The sequence below is a fragment of the Papio anubis genome, chromosome 5 (genome assembly GCF_008728515.1).
Source record: "Papio anubis isolate 15944 chromosome 5, Panubis1.0, whole genome shotgun sequence".
NCBI classification, from domain to species: domain Eukaryota; kingdom Metazoa; phylum Chordata; class Mammalia; order Primates; family Cercopithecidae; genus Papio; species Papio anubis.
Genome location: NC_044980.1, coordinates 92,192,254 through 92,217,386, shown reverse-complemented (window position 1 = coordinate 92,217,386; position 25,133 = coordinate 92,192,254).

Below are 25,133 nucleotides of genomic sequence, written 5' to 3'. Positions count from 1 at the left end.
GGGATCTATCCTAGTATTCAGATGTATTTATTCTCTAAGATTGTTGTTTTATCTCATCACCCCTCCAAGAGAATGTATTTAAATCAGAACAGTAACCTTCTGTTGATACTGTCTTAGCTCAAAGACATAATTCTGACTGTGGGAGTACCAAGCCCTATGGCACACCACTTTGGAAATACTCTGAGCAAAACTTAGGTAACTGCCTATTCCACCTTTGCATCAGACTGCCTCAAGCCCAGAGAATAAATGCACATGTGTAGCAAATCTCAAAAGAGCAAACCTTAAGAGGCTAAGTCACAGAAGTCGTTCATCACAACATTAGGTAATTCTTGAGCCTTAGGATGATTGATGTGTTTAATTTAAACTGGCCTAGGTACACAAGATATGTCCCTGAAGTGGTAATAGGGTGAGTGGGTGAAATGGAGAAAGAGATTTTAAAAGAAAGCAGTTTTCTCCTTCAAGCTTTTCTGCGTACATGTCTTTTAACAAAGCAAACAAGAAAGTGTTTTAATTGCCACCATATTATAGAATTATATCCTGTTCTCTGATTTTCTCCTGTACTTGTGAGGTAAACGCTGTCTTGTCTTATTTCATAAGAAGTTCATTTTTATAAGTAATAATGCCTTTAATAAGAAACTAATTTTAGTGTGTTATGACAGTGGAATACAAAGTCATATAGATCAGTTAAAGTCCCACTCACGATGTATTAAAAAGATGCCACCTGAAGTAATGGTATTTATACTGATGGGCTTAGCTTTAGTCTTTCTCTTTAAGGGAACATAAAGGGAAATTACTAAATTGGACACCAAATACAACAACAAAGCGTATTATATTGTATGACTTTCTGAACTTCATTGCTAATTAAAAAGATTTTCTGTATTTTTAATTTAATATTACCAATATTGGGTAGTAGGATAGGACTATTTTAGATATGACTATATGTCAAACTCCAGTATTAAATTTTAGTGCACATATGAAATATCTAAGTAACTTTGATACGGGGAATTCCTTAGATTGGTCTGATTCACTAGGCCAAAAACTACATTAAATTATGTAAATAAGATGGTGAGATGCTTTGGACTTTACAGTTGAAGTATGCAAATTGGTATAAACAAAAAGAATTTTACACATAAAAATACAATTATAACATGTATTTATTTCTATGAAGAAAAATTATAGAGTATTTTTAAGGCATTTTACAAGAGATCTATTATAGACTGAATGTTTGTGGTCCCCCAAAATTTACATGTTGAAATCTTCACCCTCGACGTGAAGGTGTTAGGAGGCGAGACCTTTGCGAGGCAGTTAGGTCCTGAGGGTGGAGCCTTCGTGATAGAATCAGTGCTCTTATAAGAATAAACATGATGCATAGTGCCCTTATAAAAAGGACCTGGCTTCCTTTCTTTTCTCGGCCATCTGAGGATACAAGGAGAAGATGTTTATCTGCAAACTAAAAAGCAGGCCCTCACCAGACACAGGATCTGCAAGCACTGTGATCTTGGGCTTCCCTGACTCCAGAAATGCAAGAAATAACTTTCTGTTGATTAAGCTACCCAGTCTCCGATATTCTGTTTCAGCAGCCCAAACTGACTAAGACAAGATTATTATGCAATCAAGGAGATGAGGAAAAGTCTCCCTGATAAAGCGTAATCAGAGCAAGCTCTGAACGATGCTTAGCAGCTATGTAGGTTGAAGGAAGAGTACATAAGTGGTTAAAAATGGATGGAAGAGGACCCAAATGGAAAGTGTGGTGCATTTGAGGCAATGGCAGAAGAGGCCAATGACTTGAGAATAGTACACTCAAGAGGGAATTATGAAAGGTGAGAATAAAAATATATAGTCAGAAAGCAAATCATGGAAGGCCTTATAGGCTATAATAAATTTTTTATCCTACGGTTACTGGAAAATGATTAAAATGTTTTAATCATGATATGGCATGAGTACCCATCTACACTCATACTCTCCTGGTTCACTTATGAAGAATGGTTGCCAATTGGGCCAGAGTCAAAATAGGAAAGTTAATGAAAAGGTTATTGTATTAATCCAGAAAAAGGGTTATAGCTTCAACTTCGATGGCATAGCAAACTCTAGTTCCCTCTAGAGAAGTAGACCATTTTAGGAAATATTCAAGAAGCAATGCAAACAGTATTTAACGAATGATGAGTGAAGAAGATGGAGGTTTCAGAGAAAATACACAGGTTTTGTCCTGTACAAGTGGATGGATGTGGTGTCATTTGCTGAAATAAAGAACATCAGAGGGGAATATAGTTTTCTGAGTAAGCCAGTAAACTCAATTTTCATCATCATCATACTAAAGTTCCTTTGAGACATCCAAAGGCAGAATATATAAATCTGGAGCTTACAAGATAAATTGGGGCTAGAGAGATCAACTAAAGCTCCTTGGCATGTAGATGGCAAGAATCCCATGAACATGGAGAGAAGGGAATCTAAGACGGAATTTAAAGAAACTGAATATTTAGAGACTGTATGAAAAGCTGAGCTGACAAGAAAGACTGATTAAGAGATTTTATGTAACACTGCTATGTCTTTTAAAGAGCTTTCTGAATGGAGTAAAAGCTGTGAAAATACAAAACATAAGGGATTGAAACAGTAACTTGTAGTACTATTAAGATAGGATGGAAAATAAAGGGTAGATGAGTTTTTGTTCAACTTAATGAGCAGAGAGCACACTAATTGGAGAAGAAAAAAAGATAGTGGATCCAAAACAAGTGAAAAATTAAGTTTTTCTTCTTATGATGAACTTCAGAAATGTTCAATGACACAATAAGAATGGAAAATCCCTATAAGATGAAAAATCTGCTTGCTAATTTTATGGCTTTTAGAGTCTCAGGGTAGGTGTTACAGCAGATCAAAACATAAGTACCAAAGATGTCACTTAGTCTTAAAGAGACCATCGAAATTAAGGCATTCCATGGATATTCTGTGTCAATTGAAATTATATTTGTTTTCATTTTCCTGCCCTTTGCTTGATCTCCTATATTCTTAGGGCTAATAATTCTGCAACTTTTCTGGCGGGAGTGATAATCTTGTATGAATTCATTCAAAGCAAAACTTCAAGTGAGCTACATGTTTTAGCCAAGCTGACCCTCCTGGAATTCACTGTTCTCCATCTTCCAATTGGATTAGGTGCTCTCTAACCTGTCATATCAATGTACAACTGGATTTCTGGAATTTATCTTTACCAGCACCTTGGGAATTTTCTTTGTGTTTTGTTGTTTTTGTTTGTTTGTTTTTGATTTTTTAAACAGAGTCTTGCTCTGTCACCCAGGCTGGAATGCAGTGGCGCCATCACAGGCCTCACTGCAACCTCTGCCTTGGTGGTTCAAGCGATTATCCCGCCTCAGCCTCCTGAGTAGCTGGGACTACAGGTGCCTGCCACCACCCCCAGTTAATTTTTGTATTTTTAGTAGAGACGGGGTTTCACCATGTTGGTCAGGCTTGTCTTGAACTCCTGACCTCATGATCAGCCCACCTTGGCCTCCAAAAGTGCTGGGATTACAGGCGTGAGCCACCACACCCAGCCTTGTGTTTTTCTTAAATCTCATGTTGTCTCATTTCTTGATTTTCTTTATTGTTTTAGTGGAAGATCTCATCCAGTAGTTTTCTAAAATACAAAGAATATATGGAAGGTAAATTTTTTAAACTTTATATGTCTGAAAACATGTTTGTTCTACACTTGTACCTAATTGATAGGTTATTAAAGCATTCTAAATTGGAAATTACTTTTTGTCACAACTATGAAAACATTGCCTCATTATCTTTGAACTTTTTGTATTGCTATTGCTAAGTCTGATGCCATTCTGATTTCTCTTTTCTTTCCTATGGAGTCTGTTTTCTTTTGTCCATACGAAACAAATTAGAATTCTTTCCTCATAGCCAATGTTTTGAAATTTTATGCTAATGATTCTTGGTGAAAATCATCTCTGTCCACTGTGCTAAACAATTATGCATTTTTTGCTATTACATTATGCACTTAGTTCTGGGTAATGTTTCTATGTTACATCTTTGTTAATTTTTCTTCATCTCCAATCTCTTTCTTTGAAATATCCATTATATAAATATTGGACTTTGGGGGCTAATTTTTAATTATCTTTTTTTGCAATACTTAATACTTTATATATCTCTGTCTTTTTGTTCTATTTTATGGGAGATTTCATTAACCTTATATTCCAACCTTAAATGCTGTAATATTTTAACTTTATAAGATTATCATTCAGATAATATTATTTGGTTAATTTTTTTCTGTTGTCTTCTGCATCTGCCTTGTTTATTCTCCAAGGATATTTTACATATGTATTTCATTTTATATATTTTAAGAATAGTATTTCTATACTAATAATCTTTCTTTGAAGCTTTCTCTAATTTTTTGGTGATCCTTGGCTATTCATTAATATTGTTAAGGATGAGGTCAATCGTGAGCCTCTAATGGTTTAGTATGAGTTGAAGAATGGGCATCAGTGTAGAGAGAGCAGGAAAGGAGCTCACTGTGTTGGCGCCATTCTTTTTCTTTAAACAGTTCATTTATCCTGAGATAATATCTGCAATGTCCTGCTCAGTTGCTGTGAACTGGGCTGCCAAAACACTGGGAACAGAGTGAAAAAAGGCAAATGTGCTACTCTCTGCTTTGTATGTGCAGTTAATTCCTATATGCAGTACGGCATCCCTGACCTCTGTGTATTTTTCCAGGAGTCAGAGTCCTTCTGGCAGGAGTCTCTCAAGAGAGTATACTTTCTGCTTTTAGAGTGTGGAAGTGTAATTACCTGAACACAGGTGGTTAGAGAGAAAGTTGTCCTTATATAGACTTTCTGCCAGTTTTTCTGTTTTCAGGACACCTTGTACCTTTACTTTCACTGGTATTTTGTGCCCCCAACTTCTAAGCCTATTTCTCTAACACACTCTTAATAGACATGACTTTGCTACTCTAGAATTTCTAATTGACATCCCTTTCCACATTCATAAACATCAAAAGAAAAAACATGCAAATTCTTTGTATAAGTCAGCCTTACTTGAGGTATGGCTCCTCACAAGAGGGCATTAGCTGCAGGGATCCACCCACAGACCCTGACCCAAAGGATGGATGAATAAATGTACACTGATACACAGACATTCTGTTTTGCCAGTCCTACTAAATGCCTGACTGCCTACACACCAAGAGAGGTTTGTCACTGCAGGTAGGCCTTGATCAGCTGGGGAGGCTCACATTTATTCATTAAGATTAGTTAACAAAAGCTTGAGTCAACACCATTAGAAGATAATTGACATTGTGGACTTCCCCAGCAAAAACCACACATCAGAGTCTCCTCTTAAGACCATATGAATAAACAAGCTAACTAGATAACTTTCTCATATCCTGCTGTTTACTACTCTAATCTATTTAACTAAGGTAATGGACCAGGCCACCTTTGTCCCCATCTATTACCAAAGTCATGTGAAAACCCTCGGGCCTTCCAAAAGGGTTTTGTGGCTATCATAACTAATATTTTTCCCATCAGCCTGATTGAATCCCAACATTTACCCTTATGAATTTTTGCTTATTTATTCCTTTACTGGTCATTCCATTAAGTTTAACAAAAACTCTTGATAGTTCTTTACATGAGAATATTTTAAACATAGGTTACATTCTTATTTAAAATTTGGTAGTGCTACATATAGCTATTGCCCAACAATCTGTCAAATTGCATCAAAACTAATGAGAGGTATACTTGACTTTAAAAACTCGTCTATATCTGACTCTAAGAATTTCTTTAGCCTCAAACTGAATGTTAACCCAAAATATTAATTGCCTGTTAAACAAGAGAGTATACCATCATCATACATTAAAAAAAAAAGAGAGAGAGATATTTAAAATACTATCAAATTATGTATTGGCCACACATATCTCTTAGATTTATTAATACATTTTTACAGGTGCCAACATAACAAAAGGTGGCCAGGATAGAAATAATATATGTGTGTGTGTGTGTGTGTGTGTGTATTTATTTATATAGAAAACACTTCAAATGCTGAAATTTTGGTCCTAAAAGCAAATCAGTGTTGGGTGAGTGGAGCTCCTGGGTGGGGTAAAGTCCTCTAAAGTCTGAACTCCAGTAATACTTCAGGGTTCCACCTCCTACTTGGTAGCCCAGGCAGGTCCCTCTGCTCAGAGCCCTCGTGGAGGAGGGACTTTGAAGAGAACATGGCTTCCTCAGGTCAGGTTGCTCTGATAAAGGATCACAGAGGATTTTGCTCTTCTTATAAGACACCTGATATTAGTATGAAACATGACCAGAATATATTTGGAAAGCAGTTTCTTCCAAATAGTTTTCAAGAAAAAATCCTTGTCAGTAATTTTTAACATATATAATCTGTCCCTTATTCCACATCAAAATCTGAAGACATTTATATTGTGTCATCACAGAAAGAAATTAATCTCATAAAGTTCCAAAAACCATCATTTGGGATTTTGTTTGGACTTGCATTAAAATGAATAATATTAACAACTGGGAGAATGAAAAGCTTTACAATCTTGACAGTTCTCATCCAGGTACTTGAAAACTGGAAGATGTGAATTGACTCGGTCTGGTTATGTACATTTCTTTTCTGAAACACTTCTTCTTCAACCAAAGCCTAAAATAGCAAAGAATGGCTTAAATGGTCAGGAAAGAAGAAAATTGGACAGAGAGTAAAGAAATCATGGAAATTGATTTGTTAAAGGGAAATGATCTTTTCCACTCATCACACAGTAGATTCAAAATCATTTAGATCAGTAAACAGCCATAAATCTCAATTTCTTGAGCCAATTTGTAGTTTTCTTTTGAAGAAATTGAATACAATTGAGTATTTTCCAGAAGCAGATTTCAGATATCTTGATGTAGTTTGGAAGAAAATTATGTTATTAAAAGTTAGTATTCTTAAAAACGTGGTAATTTCCCTTACAAGAAACTAAAACTATTCAGTAATGCACATTACTTAGATTATAAATCTTTCTGAAGATAATACAGTGATCTTACACTAGAAAGTAGGTTCCCCAAACCCAGTATTTTATAGTTTTCACACAAATTTTTCAAGAATTATTTTTACAAGTAGACTATATAATGTTCCCAAATCCACTTCCCTTCTCTTTTTCTCCTGCTCTCTTCATTCTTCCTCTAAGAATTGACCATTAATCTAATTCAGTATTTATTATTCTCATGTATGTCTTATATTATACCTACATTTGTGTTTCATGTTTTAAGTTTTATAGAAATTATATCTCATATATTCTGCTATACATTTTTATTCAACAACAAAACAAGAAGTGTTCAAATTGATACATTAGTTCTAGTTTAATCGTTTTCATTATTGTACAGTTTCACTGATCATATTAACCAAAATTTACTTATGTATTCCCAAATTGATAGATATTGAGATTATTTTATTTTATTCATTATTATAAACAATATCACAATGAACATTTTTATTTGTGCCTCCTCCTTGCGCACATGGATGTGAGTTTCTCCGGGGTAGCATTTCTCAGTCTAAGCACTAATGGAATTTTGGGGAGACTAATTATTTGTTGTTCAAATTAGAAGTGGGGTGGGAACTGTCCTGTGCATTGTAGAATGTCCAGTAGAATCCATAGTCTATATCCATTAGAAGCCAATAGCAACCAATATTTTGTGACCAAAATTTTTTTTAAAAAAAGTCTCCAGACATTGCCAAATGTTCTCCTCAGGACATTAGCCCTCATTTAAGATCACTACTCTGTTTAACCATTATGGAAAACAGTATGGTGATTCCTCAAGGATCTAGAACTAGATGTACCATATGACCCAGCCATCCCATTACTGGGGATATACCCAAAGGATTATAAATCATGCTGCTATAAAGACACATGCACACGTATGTTTATTGCGGCACTATTCACAATAGCAAAGACTTGGAATCAACCCAAATGTCCATCAGTGACAGACTGGATTAAGAAAATGTGGCACATATACACCATGGAATACTATGCAGCCATAAAAAAGGATGAGTTTGTCTCCTTTGTAGGGACATGGATGCAGCTGGAAGCCATCATTCTTAGCAAACTATCACAAGAACAGAAAACCAAACACCGCATGTTCTCACTCATAGGTGGGAACTGAACAATGAGATCACTTGGACTCGGGAAGGGGAACATCACACACCGGGGCCTATCATGGGGAGGGGGGAGGGGGGAGGGGGAGGGGGAGGGATTGCATTGGGAGTTATACCTGATGTAAATGACGAGTTGATGGGTGCTGACGAGTTGATGGGTGCAGCACACCAACATGGCACAAGTATACATATGTAACAAACCTGCACATTATGCACATGTACCCTAGAACTTAAAGTATAATAATAATAATAATAATAAATCATTTAAAAATAAATAAATAAATAAATAAAAATAAAACCACTACTCTGAAATATAGGCATTTAAGTGCTGTTTCACAGACTCGCATGTCCTCAACTTTACTAAATACTGCCCAATTGCTGTACAAAACAGTTGTGGCACTTTCCATTGCCACCAGCAGATGTTGCATTTCTAGATCTTCATAATGAAATATTCCTAAAATAGAAAATAATGAAGTGCAGATATAAGAAGTGAATTATAATAAACAGATTAGCAGTATGTATTTACAACCTGGTTTAAAAAATAGAAAATTATAATACTTTTGAAACCCATATGTCCCTTTCTAATATTAATTATTCTTTCTCACTCCTCCTTCCCTCAGAAGTAACCCAGAGGTAATGTCTATCTTTTAGAGTAGTGGTTTTAAATGAGGGGTAATATTCCCAACAGAACATTTGGCAATATCCGGAGACATTTTTTTGGTCACAAAATGTTGGCTGCTAGTTGCTTCTAATGGTTATAGATTAGAGATTCTACTGACTATCCTACAATACACAGGAAAGTTCCCACCCCGCCTCTAACTCCAAAACCAAAGAATTATTATTCTCCACAAAATATGACTAGCGCTGAGGTTGAGAAATTCTGCCTTAGAGAAATTTGCATCCATGTGCACAAAGAGACATAAATAAAAACGTTCATTCTGATATTGTTTATAATAATGAATAAAATAAATCTAAATGTGTACTAATTTGTCTAAAAATCCTCATATTTTTATTCATCATTTCCTTCCTTTTCATACCACAAATAGGCACATATCTAAATATTATGTTGTTATTCATGTTTTTATATACTTTTAAAAAATTGTCTAATCAATTTTATCAGTTTTATTAAAGTATAATTGTATATTTATAAACTGTACATGTTTAATGTATACAATTTGATGAGTTAGGACATACGCATATACTCATGGTACCATCACCACAATCAAGGTAATAAATATATTCATCAAATATTTTCTTGTGGCCCTTCGTGTTTGTGCTTGTGCAATGAAAACACTTAACGTGAGATCTAATTTCTCAACAAATGTTTAAGTGTGCAATACCTTATCATTAACTATAGATGCTATGTTGCACAGCAGATGACTAGAGCTTATTCATCTTGCATAACTGACACTTTGTACCCATTAAGTAACAATTCCCCATTTCCTCTTTCCCTCAGTTCCCAGAAACCACCAATCTATTTTCTGCTCCTATGAGTTTGACTATTTAAATCTTATATAAGTGAAATTGATAGTGACAGGAGGCAGGGAAACTCTAGGCAGATAGGGGCAGGTCCCTGGCAAAACCTCACCTTCAGGCCAAAAGGCCTGAAATCCATGGCCCAAAGTGAGAACTTCCATCCCTGTGTGCTCAGTCTCTCCCGATTGGTTCTTTCTGAATAATGTCTTTTCACTAATTGAATGTTGCCTCTTCCAAAACTACCTATGGCCTGCCCCAAACCCCATCCTATGCTTATAAAGACCACAGAATCAGTTAGCAGGGGGTAGAAGAAGCTGGACAATGGGAGAAGCAGCTGGATGTTGGAAAGATGTGGCTGGACATTGGAAAGAAGCAAGCTTGACTTCAGAAAATGGTAGCTGGATGAGGAAGAGAGGCGGTTTGACTTTAGGGGAGAGCAACCTTCCCTGCTAATCCCCTTTCCAGCTCCCCTCTCTGTTGAGAGCTGCTTTCACCACCCAATAACATTCTCCACATTTGCCATCCTTCAGTTCATCTGCATGACCTCATTCCTCTTGGGCACCAGGCAAGAATTCGGGATACACCAAGTGCAGGTACCCAAAAAGGGCTGTCACACTGGCCCTTTGCCATCACTGGCAGAAGGCAGCCCACCCCACATGATTAGGCAAAGGACCCACTGAGCTCATAACACACTGCTGTCTGCAGATGGCAGAGGTAAGAGAACATTGTAACATGTCCTCTGGGGCCTTGAGGTCGCAGACACCTTCATCAGGACACTGCTGAGGGGCCCACACAGAGTTTGCTTCTGCCAGCACCAAAGCAGGGGGTTCCTGCACTCACCTGCTCTGATTCCTGTATTCCTTTGCTCACATGCTCCCTCCCATGAGGGGTTGAGTGGGTAACCTGAGCAATTGAGGTTCCCTTGTCACTAGTCCCACGGAGGGGTCAAGAAAATATCTTGCATCAGAATCATGCAGTATTTGTCCTTCTGTGACTGGTTTATTTCAACTAACATACTGTCCTTCAGGTTCCTTCCTGTTGGCACAAATAGTAGGGTTTCTTTCGTTTTTTAAAAGACTCAATAATATTCTATTATATTTATACACCACATTTTCTTTATCCATTCAAGTGTCAATAGACATTGGAGTTGCTTCCACATCTTGACTATTAGGAAGAATAGTGCTGTAAACATAGGAGTGGCAATGTATCCTACAAATCCTGATTTCATTTTTTTTTTCTTGAGACCAAGTTTCATTCTTGTCACCCAGGCTGGAGTGCAATGGCATAATCTCGGCTCACTGCATTCTCCATCTCCCGGGTTCAAGTGATTCTCTTGCCTCAGCCTCCTGAGTAGGTAGGATTACAGGTACACACCACCAGCCTGGCTAATGTTTGTATTTTTAGTAGAGACAGGGTTTCACCACATTGGCCAGGCTGGTCTCGAACTCCTGACCTCAGCTGATCCACCTGTGTTGGCCTCCCAAAGTGCTGAGATTACAGGTGTGAGCCACTGTGCCCAGTCCTCAATTTTTAAAATATATAACCAGAAGTGGGATTGATGGATCATATAGTAGTGCTATTTTCAGTATTTTGAGGAACTTCTATAGGTTTTCCATAGTAACTGTATCATTTTCAGTGTTACTCTAGTGGGATCATATTTCTACAACTTGGTTATTTTGCTTTGTTTTTTATCCCCCAACTTTATGATTTTTGCTTATCATTATCATTGTGAGTTTTATCAATACTCATGCAGAGTATGAGTATGGCCAAAATACTAATAAAATAAAATTTAATCAGATTTATTATATCATTTATATGAAAATCTAAAATCTCTAAACCAAGACTCCAAATAAAAATAAAATAGGCTTGCAGACAGTCAAACAAAAATGGTCTTTACTTATCCCTCCATGAAATCCTGAAGTTTCACACATAAGCCATTGAAACCCAGGACAATTAAATAACCACATATGATTTGTACACCATATCAATTTAGTTGCATAATTCAAGACCATAATTTCCCAATTGTAGTCTTTGCAGTCATTAACTTAATTCTGGCCTAAGCACCATAAGGTAAAACCTGTCTTTTTCGTTTTTCCTGTCCTTCTTTTTGACCCAGTACACAGTATCATGCTTTACAAATAGTAGAGTGAATATCAAAGATTTGAACATATTCGGAATTATGCCCCAATAAAGTACAACTAGTTTTAGCTGACAAAACATCTTAATCGGTGTTGATTCAAAGGAAATCAAAGGGAAATGGTATTTAAATCAAGAATGTACTGGAATTTGTCCTCGGTGAAAACGTATGACCCAAATGTATGCCTCCTCCTTGAATGTCATGAGTGTATTCATCACTTAGCATTACCTTTATGGACAATAGACACAAGAGTCCCAGGAGGAAAATGGATTTTTTAGGATAGCAGTTATAAGCATATGCTATCTTGAAAAGACAAAGTACAAAGAAGGAAAGGAAAGTTGACATATTTATGATCGCTCAGAAGTGGAAGAAAATAACCTAGTAATGACAGTATAATAAGGTATTACCCTGTGAGCTTTGCCCATTCAGTCCCAACCAATTGAGGAACAGCTACAAAACTGATAATTACATGCATAACTGGTATGAAATGTTATTAAACCTGGCATTTTAAAAGTGTATTTCCCAACCCCTGAAAAGTGTATGCAAATGAAAAGCGATATGAGACTGCTAAATAAACTGAGACAAGAGTTAGATGACTCATTTAACATATTTAGGAGAATGACACAATAGAATGCATTTCTAATCTGTGACATAAAAGGAAACAGACCTGTTTTGGGTAGTGTTCAGTGGTCTACTCATTTATGGCAAAGGGGAATTTTCTAATTAATTTATAGCCAAAAATGAGCTTTTCAATCAAGCTATGACCAGGAACAGACAGCATGGTATTCCCTCAGTTGTGTTGCACCTGCTACCATTCAAGAGGTCTAAAAGGAAAAAAACGTTGGGCCTTTGCTCATATGATAGTATGCATTTCAAGATTTATTATATGGAGATAGACCATATTAAGCACATTGTTCTCTCAACATCTTTGTACTATTTTACTAAAAATCAGACGATCTGTTTCATAGCTCTTTTCGTCCTTTTCTTTTTCCATTGAACATACATCGTTTTTGGATTCATTCAATGAACTTTTCTTTATTTCCTCCTATGGGCTAGACTGCTGTGCTTGACGCCAGAGATAAGTAATAAATGAAGAAGATATACTTCTGACCTTAAGTAGGCATTAAATGAATATTGCACAGTTTCATGGGTCCCATGAGGGGTAAAATTCATGTGTCTTTGGAAGAGAGCAAGTCTAGAAAAAAGCAAGATGCAACTAAACTGGTGTTGTATTTGTTTTCTTCAGACTGTGTCTTATTATCCTGCATGATCAAGAGAAATGCATAAATTCAATATCAGTTACCATAGCACAAGGTAATCTGATTCAATTTAATAAGCATTTGAAGATAAAGACAGGGACTTTTCTTCATTGCTGTATGCCCAGTATCTAGCATAACACTTGGTACATAGTAGGTTTTTAAAAATCTATGTTCAAAGAAGCACTTACAGAATAAATGATACGGTAAGGTTTTCCAATAATCAGTTGACCTATAAAAGCAATGAGAATACTGGCAAAAACGAATTATCAAAGCCAACTTTTTCTGAAATATGGAAATTAGCCAAAGGCTTGCAACAATCCCAGGAATGCTTATTTAAGAATCTCAGAACTTTTTTTTAAATTGTTTAAATAACACTATTCCTATCCCTTTTCCCCAGCTATACAGAATCTCAGAAAGCAGCAGTTTTGAAACATAGTAGCTGTGAAAAACAGCATTCTGGTAGCAATTACAGGAAGCAGAATAGATTTGAGCTCCCCCTACAAAAAAAAATTCCATCCAGGGAATTGTCACTATTTGACCTTTCTGGAAACTCCTTGGAGAAGACCCATTCACAGAGTTTGTCTTCATTTGACCTGTCTCAGGAAAATCTTAATGAGGAAAGCCGTAACTCCAGGGCATTTGTAGAAAACAATCAGTGGAAATTGTTTAACATCATAGCTGTCTGAGGCAACAATACCAGCTGGGGTAAACAAGAATCTGGCCAGAAAAAAAAAAAAAAAAACTTGAAAGGAATATCTGGGAAACGAAATGTTCAAGTTTTGAAAACTCTCAACATTTCTGTCGGAAAATAGAAGGCCACGCACATGAGTAAGGCAATGCACATGCTCAAGAAAATTCTGAAAAAATGTCAGTGTCTGACCACTGGCTGATACTGAGACTCTATACAAGCAGGAGTTTCAGGCAAAGGCAGAGTTGTAAACTCTCAAACCACTGAAGCATGGAGAAGCACACACACATAGTCCATCAACAAAGGGTGGGAGACATCGGATCAATTTATTTAAGGAAGCCTCTATCCAACCATTAGGAAATATCAAACGTCAGAAATAAAAAAATATTCAAAGTCAACTTAGCAGAAACTAGAGTGTATATGAATGACAACAAAGGCTTTAGAAAACTAGTGCAGAAAAATTACCAAACAAAAACAATAACAAATAGCAACAATGAAGAAGCCCTGGAGTTTTATTATTTCAAATATCCAGTTTTCAACAACAGTAACAAAACTATGAGATGCACAAAGAAACAGTAAAGTGTAGCTCATATGCAGGAAAAAGATCAGTTAATATAAACTGTCCCTGAAGAAACCCAACATAGACTTGATTAACAAAGACGTTAAATTTGCTGTTACAAATATACTCAAAACACTAAAGGAAAAAATGCGTGAAGAATTAAAGTATAAAAACAATGTCTCATGAAATAAAGAGTATCAATAAGGAAAAAGGAATTGTATACAAAAACAAAACAGAAATTCTGGAGGCAGAAAGTACGATAAACATAATTTTAAATTTACCAGAGAAGCTCAAAAGAGACTTGAGCTTCAGAAAAAAGGACCAATGAACTTGAAAATAGGTTGAGATTATCCCATCTAAGGAACAGAAAGAATAAAAAATAAAGCAAAAATATCAGAGCCTAAGAGACCAGTGGTACACCATGAAGCATACCAACATATGCATAATAGAGTCCCTGGGTGAAAGTGAGAGGTGAAGCCAGTTGGGCTTCTGGATCGGGTGGGGACTTGGAGAACTTTTCTGTCTAGCCAAAGGATTATGAAGGCACCAGCTTGCCTTCTGTGTCTAGCTAAAGGTTTGTAAACACACCAATCAGCACTCTGTGTCTAGCTAAAGGTTTGTAAATGCTCCAATAAGCACTCTGTAAAACCAGACCAATCAGCACACTGTAAAATGGACCAATCAGTGCTCTGTAAAATGGACCAATCAGCAGGATGTGGGCAGGGCCAAATAAGGGAATAAAAGCTGGCCACCCAAGCCAGCAGTGGCAACCCGCCTTTGGAACTGTGGAAGCTTTGATCTTTTGGTCTTCATGATAAATCTTGCTGCTGCTCACTGTTTGGGTCCACACTACCTTTATGAGCTGTAACACTTACCTTGAAGGTCTGTGACTTCACTCCTGAAGTCCGGAAGACCACGAACCCAGGGGGAGGAACAAACAACTCCAGACGCACCTCCTTTAAGAGCTGTAACACTCACCGCAAAGGTCAGGGCCTCATTCTTGAAGTTAGCAAGACAAAGAACCAGTTGGAAGGAACCAATTCTGGACACGAAGGGAGAAGGGACAAAACAATTTTTCAAGAACTAATAACCAAACATTTCCCAAATTTGATAAGATTTATTTATACTTCGAAGGACCACAATGAAGTCCAATGAGGGTGAACTCAGAAACATTGAAACCTTGTCACATGATCATCAAACTACTGAACAACAAAAACAGAGAATCTTGAAAGCACCAAAAGCAACAAAGGAGCTGCAATAATATTAGCATATATAATATTTATATAAAAATAAAGGTATTTTACATAAAAATATTATATAATATAGCACTCTTTCAACAATGGAGCCCTAAATTCCATAGAAACCAACAGATTGATTTGGGAAACAGAGAATTAAATAATAGTTGGAGGCTTTAATATCCCACTTCCAATAAGAAAACAATGCAGAAGATCAACATGAAAATAGAACATTTGAAAAACATTCAAAAACAATTAGACTTAACAGATATCTATAAGACATTTCATCTAAAAACAGACAAATACACATTTATTTCTCCAGGGTACATGGAGTGTTCTGCAAGATAGATGATGAAACAAACCTAAATTTAAAAGATTTAATTCATAAAAAGTATATCTTCCATATCTTCCAAACCACAATGGAATTAAGATAAAATCAATAATAGGATGATATGGTTTGGCTGTGGCCCCACCTAAATATCATCTTGAATCCCCACATGATGTGGGAAGGACCCAGTGGGAGGTAATTGAATCATGGTGGCAGGTCATTCCTTGCTGTTCTCATGATAGTAAATAAGTTTCACAAGATCTGATGTTTTTAAAAATGGGAGTTTCCCTGCACAAGTTCTCTCTCTCTTTTCCTGCTGCCATTCAAATAAGATGTGACTTGCTCCTTCTTGCTACTCCTTGCTCCTCCTTGCTCCTCCTTGCCTTCTGCCATGATTGTGAGGTCTCCACAGCCACGTGGAACTGTAAGACCATTAAATCACTTTTCCTGAATAGATTACCCAGTTTTGGGTAGTCTTTATCAGTAGTATGAAAACAGACTAAGACATTGGAGAAATTTGGAAAATTTGGAAACGTGGAAATTAAACATATTACTAAATAACCAGTAGCGTAAAGAAAATCACAAGAAAAAATGTAAAATACTTTGAGAGGAATTAAAATTAAAGTGAAAATACAACATACCAAAACTTATTGAAAGGATCTTAAGCAACACTTACATTTAGAGTTAAAATTTTTGTATTAAGAAAAAAATCTCAAACCATTGGTCTAATCTCCTACATTAAAAAAAAAAAAAAAAAAAAAACTAGAAAAAGAAGAGGAAACCAAATTCAAACTGAGAGGAAAGAAGGAAATATTTAAGATGAGACCAGAAATAAATGAAATAGAAAATAGAAAAGCAATAAACATAATGATTAAAACCAAAAGCTAGAGGAATCATCCTATCCAATGTCAAAACTTTTGACAAGGCTACAGTAAGCAAAAGAGTGTGGTATTAGCTACAAAGATGGATTAAAGATACAAAGATGGATAAAAAGAACACAAAGATATATTAGATGGATACTCAAGAATAATGAGATAAAATACATAGATTGATACAAAGAATAATGAGATGATTGCCAAGTCAATTAAATAGGAGAAAGAATAGTCTTTTTAACAAATGGTGTTGGGACAAGTGAATATCTACATGTACAAGAAGAAAGCTGTACTCTTATCTCACATCATAAACAAACACTAACCCAAAACGGTTTATAGAACTAAATGTAGGTGCTAAAGCCATGAAACTCATAGAAGAAAATATAGTATTAAACCTTTGTGATCCTAGGTAATCTTTAGAGATATGTTTATTTTCATCTTACTGATGGCAGTGCTGGCCCATCTGGAGCGGCGCTACCATGATGCCGGCTGCAGTGGGAGAGGCAAAGCCAGGGATGAGTGTTCCAAGAAGCCAGTTGGGGTTGGAAACAAATGGGGTCCCTGCTCCCTTCCAAGTTAAAGGAGTGGGAGCCCCACCCTCCCAGGTGAACCTGAAGCTGCTCAGCCATGACTGCAGACCTGGGCATCCTTGCGCTAGGAGATCCGGAAAGCCTTGTTCCCCCACAGGCTCAAAAGTGTCTGCTCCTGCTACATGGGCTCTCCCCATTCCTGGCTCCCACTCTGATTTTGGAGCAAAGTTGGGGCTGATCCAGGTGCTGTCACAACCCAGCCAGGTGTGAGTTTGCTTGAGGCAGCTCTGACATGCCAGCCCCCTGCCACCTCAGATCCCTCGAGACTTTGGGCACAAATGAGCATGAGGGCATGTTAAGGGAAGCTTAGTGTGGGCCTGTAGGCACCCTCAGCATGAACTTGGGTGCTGTGGGCACTGTGGACAGCAGGTTGATGGTGGCAGGAGCAGATAGACTCCTGGGTACAAAGGGACATGTCCCCTGTGAAACCCTACATTCAAGTCAGGGATGGCCAGAAGTCTGGGGGCTGGGCTACCAATTCTGTGGATTGGAGTGCAAACTTATGGTGGTTTCTTCAGGTCCACCCATGGCAGCCCATGGACCAATCAACATGCACTTCCTCCCCTCTGAAGCCCATATAAACCCCAGACTCAGCCAGGCTCAGACAGATAATGGAATGAGCTGCTTGCGAATGAGAGCTACCCACCCTGGGTCTCCTCTTCACTGAGGGCTGCGCAGATGATGGAATGACCTGACCGCACTTAGGAGTCACTCTGTGTCTCACTCTGGATCTCCTCTTTGCTGAGAGTTGGAAACTCATCTAGATGACCAGTCTGCAGAAAGGAGCTACCCATTTCAGGTCTCCTGATAACCGTTCTGCCACTCAGTGAAACTCCTCTCTGTGTGGCTCACCTTCCAGTTGTCTGCATACCTAATTCTTCCTGGACATGGGACAAAAACTCAGGACCTGCTGAGTGGCGAGACTTAAAGAGCTGTAACACAAACAGGACTGAAACTTGCCCCCTCGCCACTCACCACTCACCATAGTACAGGCAGTGAGAAGAAAAGAGCTGTGGACATTTGGGGATCCTAGACCTAGGGGCTCCTCAAGCCAGAGCTGTGACACTTTTTTGGGGTTCTGCAGTTCCTGGCATCGCCAAGTTTCCAGGCACCACCACCTTCCCCTCATCCAGACACAGGTGCGTTCAGCAGAAGCTGTGTGCAATATATCTGGTCCACCTGCAGCCTGGCATTTGTGCCAGCACCTGGAGCTGCCTGTCCTGCCACAGCAGCCAGTGTGCTTGGATTGACACAGGTACACAGTTGCTGAACCCTGCACTCACTTACCCACACACCCTTTGCCACTCCATGCCTAGCTCACTCTTGACAAGTATAGGATCCAGGCTGGTAGCACGAGTTGAGCACAGCCTGCTGGGCTAAGTGGGCGGAATGAGCCCAGCAGGTGCAAATAATACTCGGGCAGAAGGTGCTGCTAGCCACAGAAGTTTCCAGCTGGTGAAGCAACACCCTAAGGATCCTGTGACATTACTAAGTTTGCAGAGTTACTTAGCCAATACATCTAGCCTTAGTGACAAAATTAATGGTAAAAACTCCAAAGCTTAAAATCTTTTAATTAGAACATAACATCCTCAAAGAGAACCACAAAAAGCAAAATTGTCCACTTTTATTAAAGGAACCCATATTTAAAATAAAGGATCACTGTTTAAGTTTAAATCACTTAATGAATTATTCTGATATTTTGTTTTTAAAAATTCTGTTGTTTATAGTTACCATCAACATTTTCATTTGAAAGTTAAAGTCTTATCTCTAATATCACATTTTTCTGTACACTTCTGTCCCCTACTATGATAAATTTCTGACCATTTGTTCTTCATGTTGTTTTAATAGCTTTGCATGTGTGAGTCTATGTCTGGAATGGTCTTTCTGTCTTCAACTAAATAAATACGATTTATTCTTCCAGATGCAGATTATGGCTAACCTCTCTGGGAAGTTCTTCCTCTCCCTTAGCCAGTTGATCACACACTTATGTCTACTTCCACAGCATTTCCTCACTCTGAGAGAGCACTTATTTTTCAGTATGTTAGAACTGCTTCTTTATCTTCCCCCTAGACAATGAGTATTTGGAGAGCATTGCTTATCATTTATAATTTTTTTTTACCTGCAGTGCCTAGTTTTGTAGCTATACAATAAACTTTTGTTTAAAGTAAAAATAATCACATGCTTTCTGAATATTGAAGGAATACTGCAGCATTTTAAAAAGTTATTTCCCAGTGTACAGTTGTCTCCGATTCCATATATTAGAGATGGGGAAGAATGCAAGGGCAGAATTTGTTTTGTACATAACCACATGAATAGAACAAGCTTTACTAAATTGTAAAAGTACATATGTGTGTTTGCCTTAAGTTGAATGATAACAGATGAGGTTCAGAGACAAAGCCTTTACTAATAAGATATTTTCAGTTATTTCATCCTTATAATTGGAATGTCCTTGGCAATATAAGTTTCAAAAATTAAAACATGAAAATATTCTATGGGTTTTTATTTATTACCCTTTATTTGGCATTATGTATTAGGCATGTATTCTGAGATTATTGGTATGTTTAAAAGCTTCACAGAAATATATTTCTTTTAGAGTCAGCTAAAATGGATTTTAAAAAGAAATTGAAATATGTCTCAAATCCATTCAATTTAAAGGCAAAATTCACTTATACATTTTGCACATGAATTTTGTTACAGTATTACATTGGAAAATCTTAAGACTTGCAAAACAAAATTTCTATTTCTTAAAAAAAAGATAAGCCCAAGTTTCCTGTACAGACACACAAAAATGCACACACACACATACACATCACACACACATACACACAGACACATACACGAAGCACATACACATTTACTCAGCTTAAAGTATAAAAGGACATGTGAGATAAAGGGTAAGAAGTCGTCAAAAGAATTTCAAACAATCAGAAACCAGAAAGATCTCTTCCTGATAACAAATAATAAACCACTTAAATTACAGGTAATTTCCCTCTTCCTTATGGTAAAGATCAGATGGCTATGTGAGGTATAGTGTATCAAACCAAACACACATGGGAGAAGCTGCCAAACACATCCAAGAAGAACTAAGTGGGATATTGTTTCACTGTACAACAGAATGGAACATCCCTTCTCACTGTTTCAGCCCAAACATCCCAGTAAATTTACTTCTACAACAGGGACAGGCAATCCACCCTGCTAGTGATTTGGGATGTTACCCATAAATTTCCTTGTTTTCAATGCTACTTGACAGGTCTGAGACTCTTTATACTTTGATTCCAATGTTAATTCAAGTTATCAATCATACATTATTTGGTTAAAAAATAAAGACCTTGTAACTTCTTCCCTTTGTTTTACTGTGAAGAGGGTGACAAGGTTAACACTGACTGTAATTTGGACAATAATTAACTTCACTGGCTAGTATTCAGCCACAAAGAAAACATGATTAACATTACTCAAAATAAACAAAATATTTATGTTAACATCTAATCAGATCAGAAACATTAGCAGCTAATCTACAATAAGTTTTTTAAAACAATGAGCTCGAAGGTGAATCTCTTGAGCTCCTATTTACTTTGATATTCTATACCTCCTAAAGCTAAAACCTAAAATTCTCACCTAAAATTTTCTTCACCTACTTCTTGACCCAAGGAACATGTAGTTAACTATTTTTCTTTTCACAGACTGGGAACTGTATGATATTCTAAAATGTCTTGGCTAGTGACTATTGAGGCTTCTGACGTTCGTCATCCAAATCAAAAGGAATCATACGTCTAAATGGATACCTTTAAAAAAATGCAGTTCATTCTATGGACATTTGGAGGTTTGGGATTTAGCATGCTACAGTTTCAACTATTTCACCAAAAAATAAGGAACTGCTATGACTATTCCTTTCGGCTTCCATCATTATCAAAATGGAAGGATTAAGAATTAAATATCTTCCACTCATACTTTTATGATAATCAGGACACAAAAGGTTGTCCTTAGTATCTTTGAAATGTTACTTTCCTGATCAAAACAAATAATAATATTAGAACTGGGAGAGAGAAATTTTGTCTTCAGAATATATAATTTAGGATTAGCTTAAGATTGCTATTTGTTAATTTCTAGGTAATTGGATCTCAGAGTTAGTGATGCAGACAAACAGCTAAAAGGACAGTCCAGAAATAAGTAAGCTAAACTTATGTTCAGATTGGAAAAACAGTAGGTAAAGAATAGTAAGACAGAGTAGGCAGAAACATAGTATTTCTCGTACCAGTTACTTAGTGCTATGTCACAGCCAGTCAGATACACCAGGGGTTTATACGCTTGGTGCCTCTGTTGTATCTTTCCAGGATCATGATTCACTGTAATACTTACACCCGTTTCATTTTTGTCAAGTTAGCATATCTTGACTTTGTATGATTTAAATTTTGAAAATAAACTCCTCTTAATTTACTTCCAACTTTCCTGCTGTGCATCCACCATAAAATGTTGTCACCTATTTCTTTGTCACTTAAAAACACATGATTTACATTTTAAAATAACACTAATTAAATCTTCTGTTCTTTTATATAGTTTCATTTTCAAAACTTAAAAACATCAGTGATTTCAGTTATGATTATATAACTATTTTTCTCTACACAACTCTATTGTAGTTAAAAATATAGTGACAGAAATGGAAGCTTGAGTCAAAAAAGTTTCCTGCAAAACAAAATGTCAAATGAATTACCTTTCAAAGACTATTCCTATTTACATATTTGTGTAATACCATGCTATACTGTTGTTTGCTTCTTATTTTGATCATGATTTTCTTGTAAAGACTTGGGGTTTTTTTCTCACTTTTCCTTTTCCTTAGTTTATGATTTCACCAGAATGTTAAGATTATATACGCATATTTTATTTTTTATTGTTATAAATTTAAGGGGTACAAGTGCAGTATTATTACATGGATATATTGCACAGTGGTGAAGTCTGGGTTTTTAGTGTATTCATCACCAGAATAATATGCATCACACCTATAATTTCTCATCCTCACCCCCATCCACCCTCCCATTTTTCCTAGTCTTCAGTCTCTAACATTTCACATTCTATGTCATATGTACACATTGTTTAGCTGTCACTTATAAGGAAGAACATGTGATATTTGACTTTCTGTTTGAGTTGTTTCACTTAAGATAATGACCTCCAGTTCCATCCATATTTCTGCAAAAGACATAATTTCATTGTTTTTATGACTGAATAGTATTCTATTGTGTATATATACCACATTTTCTTTAGCTAATCATCCATTGATACATACTTAGTTGACTATATCTTTGCTATTGTAAATAGTGCTGTGATAAACATATGAATGCAGGTATATTTTTGATATTATGATTTATTTCCCTTTGAGTAGATTCCGAGGAGTGGGATTGCTAAATTGAATAGTAGTTCTATTTTTAATCTTTGGGAAACCTCCATATTGTTTTCCATAGAGATTGTACTAATTTATATTTCCACAAACAGTGCGTAGGTGTTCATTTTCTCTGCATTCTTGCCAACATCTATCATTTTTTTAACTTTTTAATAATAACTAGTCTATCTGTATGTGTGACTAAACAATATTTTATTTAGCCTTTTTTTTAATTGCATTGCAGCTATATGAGACTTGCTTTTTTCACTCAATATTGTGTTTCTAAAATTTATCCCTACTGTAAGTGTGATAGTAGTTCATTAATTTTCACGGCTGAGGACTTTTTTAAAGTGTGTTTTTTAAATTGAGATATAACTTGCATTAAACACATATACTAATCTTAAGCTGAATGAATCTTTAATGTGAATACACTTCTTTAACTACAACTCAGATTAAAAAAAAAAAAAAAAAAAAGGACATTTCCCCCATCTCAGAAAGCCCTTTGTAGCCTTCCACTTCCAGAGATAATTACTATTCTAATATTTGTCACCATAAATCAGCATACTTTGAACTTTATACACATAGAATCATTCAGTGTGCATTTGTTTACACCTGATTTTTTTCACTCAATGTTATTTTGTTGATGTTCATGTTATTGTAAATGAAGGACCAGCCCAAACTGTGCCTTGCTCTGTTGATAAAAAAACTGTTAACTTGCCTTATAGATATTACAGAGCCCCAAATTGCAAGTCATGTACTCCAGGCATGGGCAATAGAAAAAGCTTTGACCTCTAGCACCACCCAAAACCAAATATTCCTACCCTGAGAACCAAGAAGACTAGAACATGACTAGAACCTAAACACTGGAACTCTTTCAGAAGTGTCTGTTGACCCGGAAGACCCAGAGTTTAAATCTGTTTCAATATAGCCCACCATAAATAGATAAATTTAAAGCCTTCTAATCCAACCCTACCAAGTTGACATTTCTAAATCATTTCCCTTGCCTTCCTAGCCCATAAACTTGCCCCAAATAGATTTGAACCTGCCTGCTGTCTCCACAATGACTGGTTTTGCAATAAAGTCTTTCTTTTCTCAAAAAAAAAATTAAAATAATAATAATAATAGCTATTCTGTTTCCAGGACTTTTTTATTATATTTTAAGTTCTACAGTACATGTACACAATGTGCAGGTTTGTTACATATGTATACATGTGCCATGTTGGTTTGTTGCACCCATTAATTTATCATTTACATTATATATTTCTCCAACTGGTGTCAGATGATATCTTTCTGTGGTTTTATTTTGCATATCTCTGGAAATTAGTGATGTTAAGCACTTTTTTATATGCTTGTTGGCCATTTGTATGTCTTTTTTTGAAAGGTGTCTATTTATGGCCTTTAACAACTTTTTAATGTGTTTATTTGGATTTTTATTATCATTTTTGAGTTGTTTCAGTTTCTTGTAAATTCTTGTTATTAGTCTTTTCTAAGTTTCATACTTTGCATATATTTTCTCCCATTCCACAGGTTCACTCTGCTGATATTTCTTTTGCTGTGCAGAAGTTTTTTAGTTTAATTAATTCATTTGTCCAATTGTGGTTGTGTTGCTTGTGCTTTTGAGGTCTTAGTCATAAATTATTTGACTAGGTCGATGTCCAGAACAGTTTTCCCTAGGTTTTCTTCTAATATTTTTATAGTTTCTTTATTCCATCTTGTGCTAATTTGTGTATATGGTGAGAAATAGAAGCCCGTTTCTCTTCTTCTACTTATCACAATCCTATTTTCTCAGCACTATTTATTGTAAAGGGCGCTCTTTCCCCAGGTACGGCTTTTCAATATTAGCAAAAATCAGTTGGTGTGGATATGTGTATTTATTTCTGGGTTCTCTATTCTATTCTACTTATCTATGTGTCTGTTTTTATACCAGAATCATGCTGTTTAAATTCCTATAGCCTTGCAGCATAAAGTCAGATAATGTGATGCCTTTAGCTTTGCTCTTTTTGCTTAGGATTGGTTTGAGTATTCAGGCTCCTTTTTAGTTTCAAATGAATTTTAGAAATTTTTTTTCTATTTCTGAGGAAAATTATGTTGATATTTTAACAGGGATTGCATTGAATCTGTATATTGTGTTTGGTATTATGGTCATTTTAACAATTATTTTCCTGATCCATGAGTATGGGATGTTTTTCATTTGTTTCTGTCATCTACAATGATTTTCAATTTGTAGTATTTCTTGTAGAAATCTTTCATCTCCTTGTTTAAATTTATTTGTAAGTCGTTTAAATTTATTCCTAAGTCATTTAATTACTGTAAATGGGATTAAGTTCTTGCTTTGGTTCTCTGCTTGATTATTATGAGTGTATAGAAATGCTACTGATTTTTATACATTGATCATGTGTCCTGCAACTTTACTGAATTTATTTATCAAGTCTAAGGGGTTTTTGATGGCGTTTTCAGGGTTTTCTAGATGTAAGATTACATCCTCAGCAAACAGGAAATT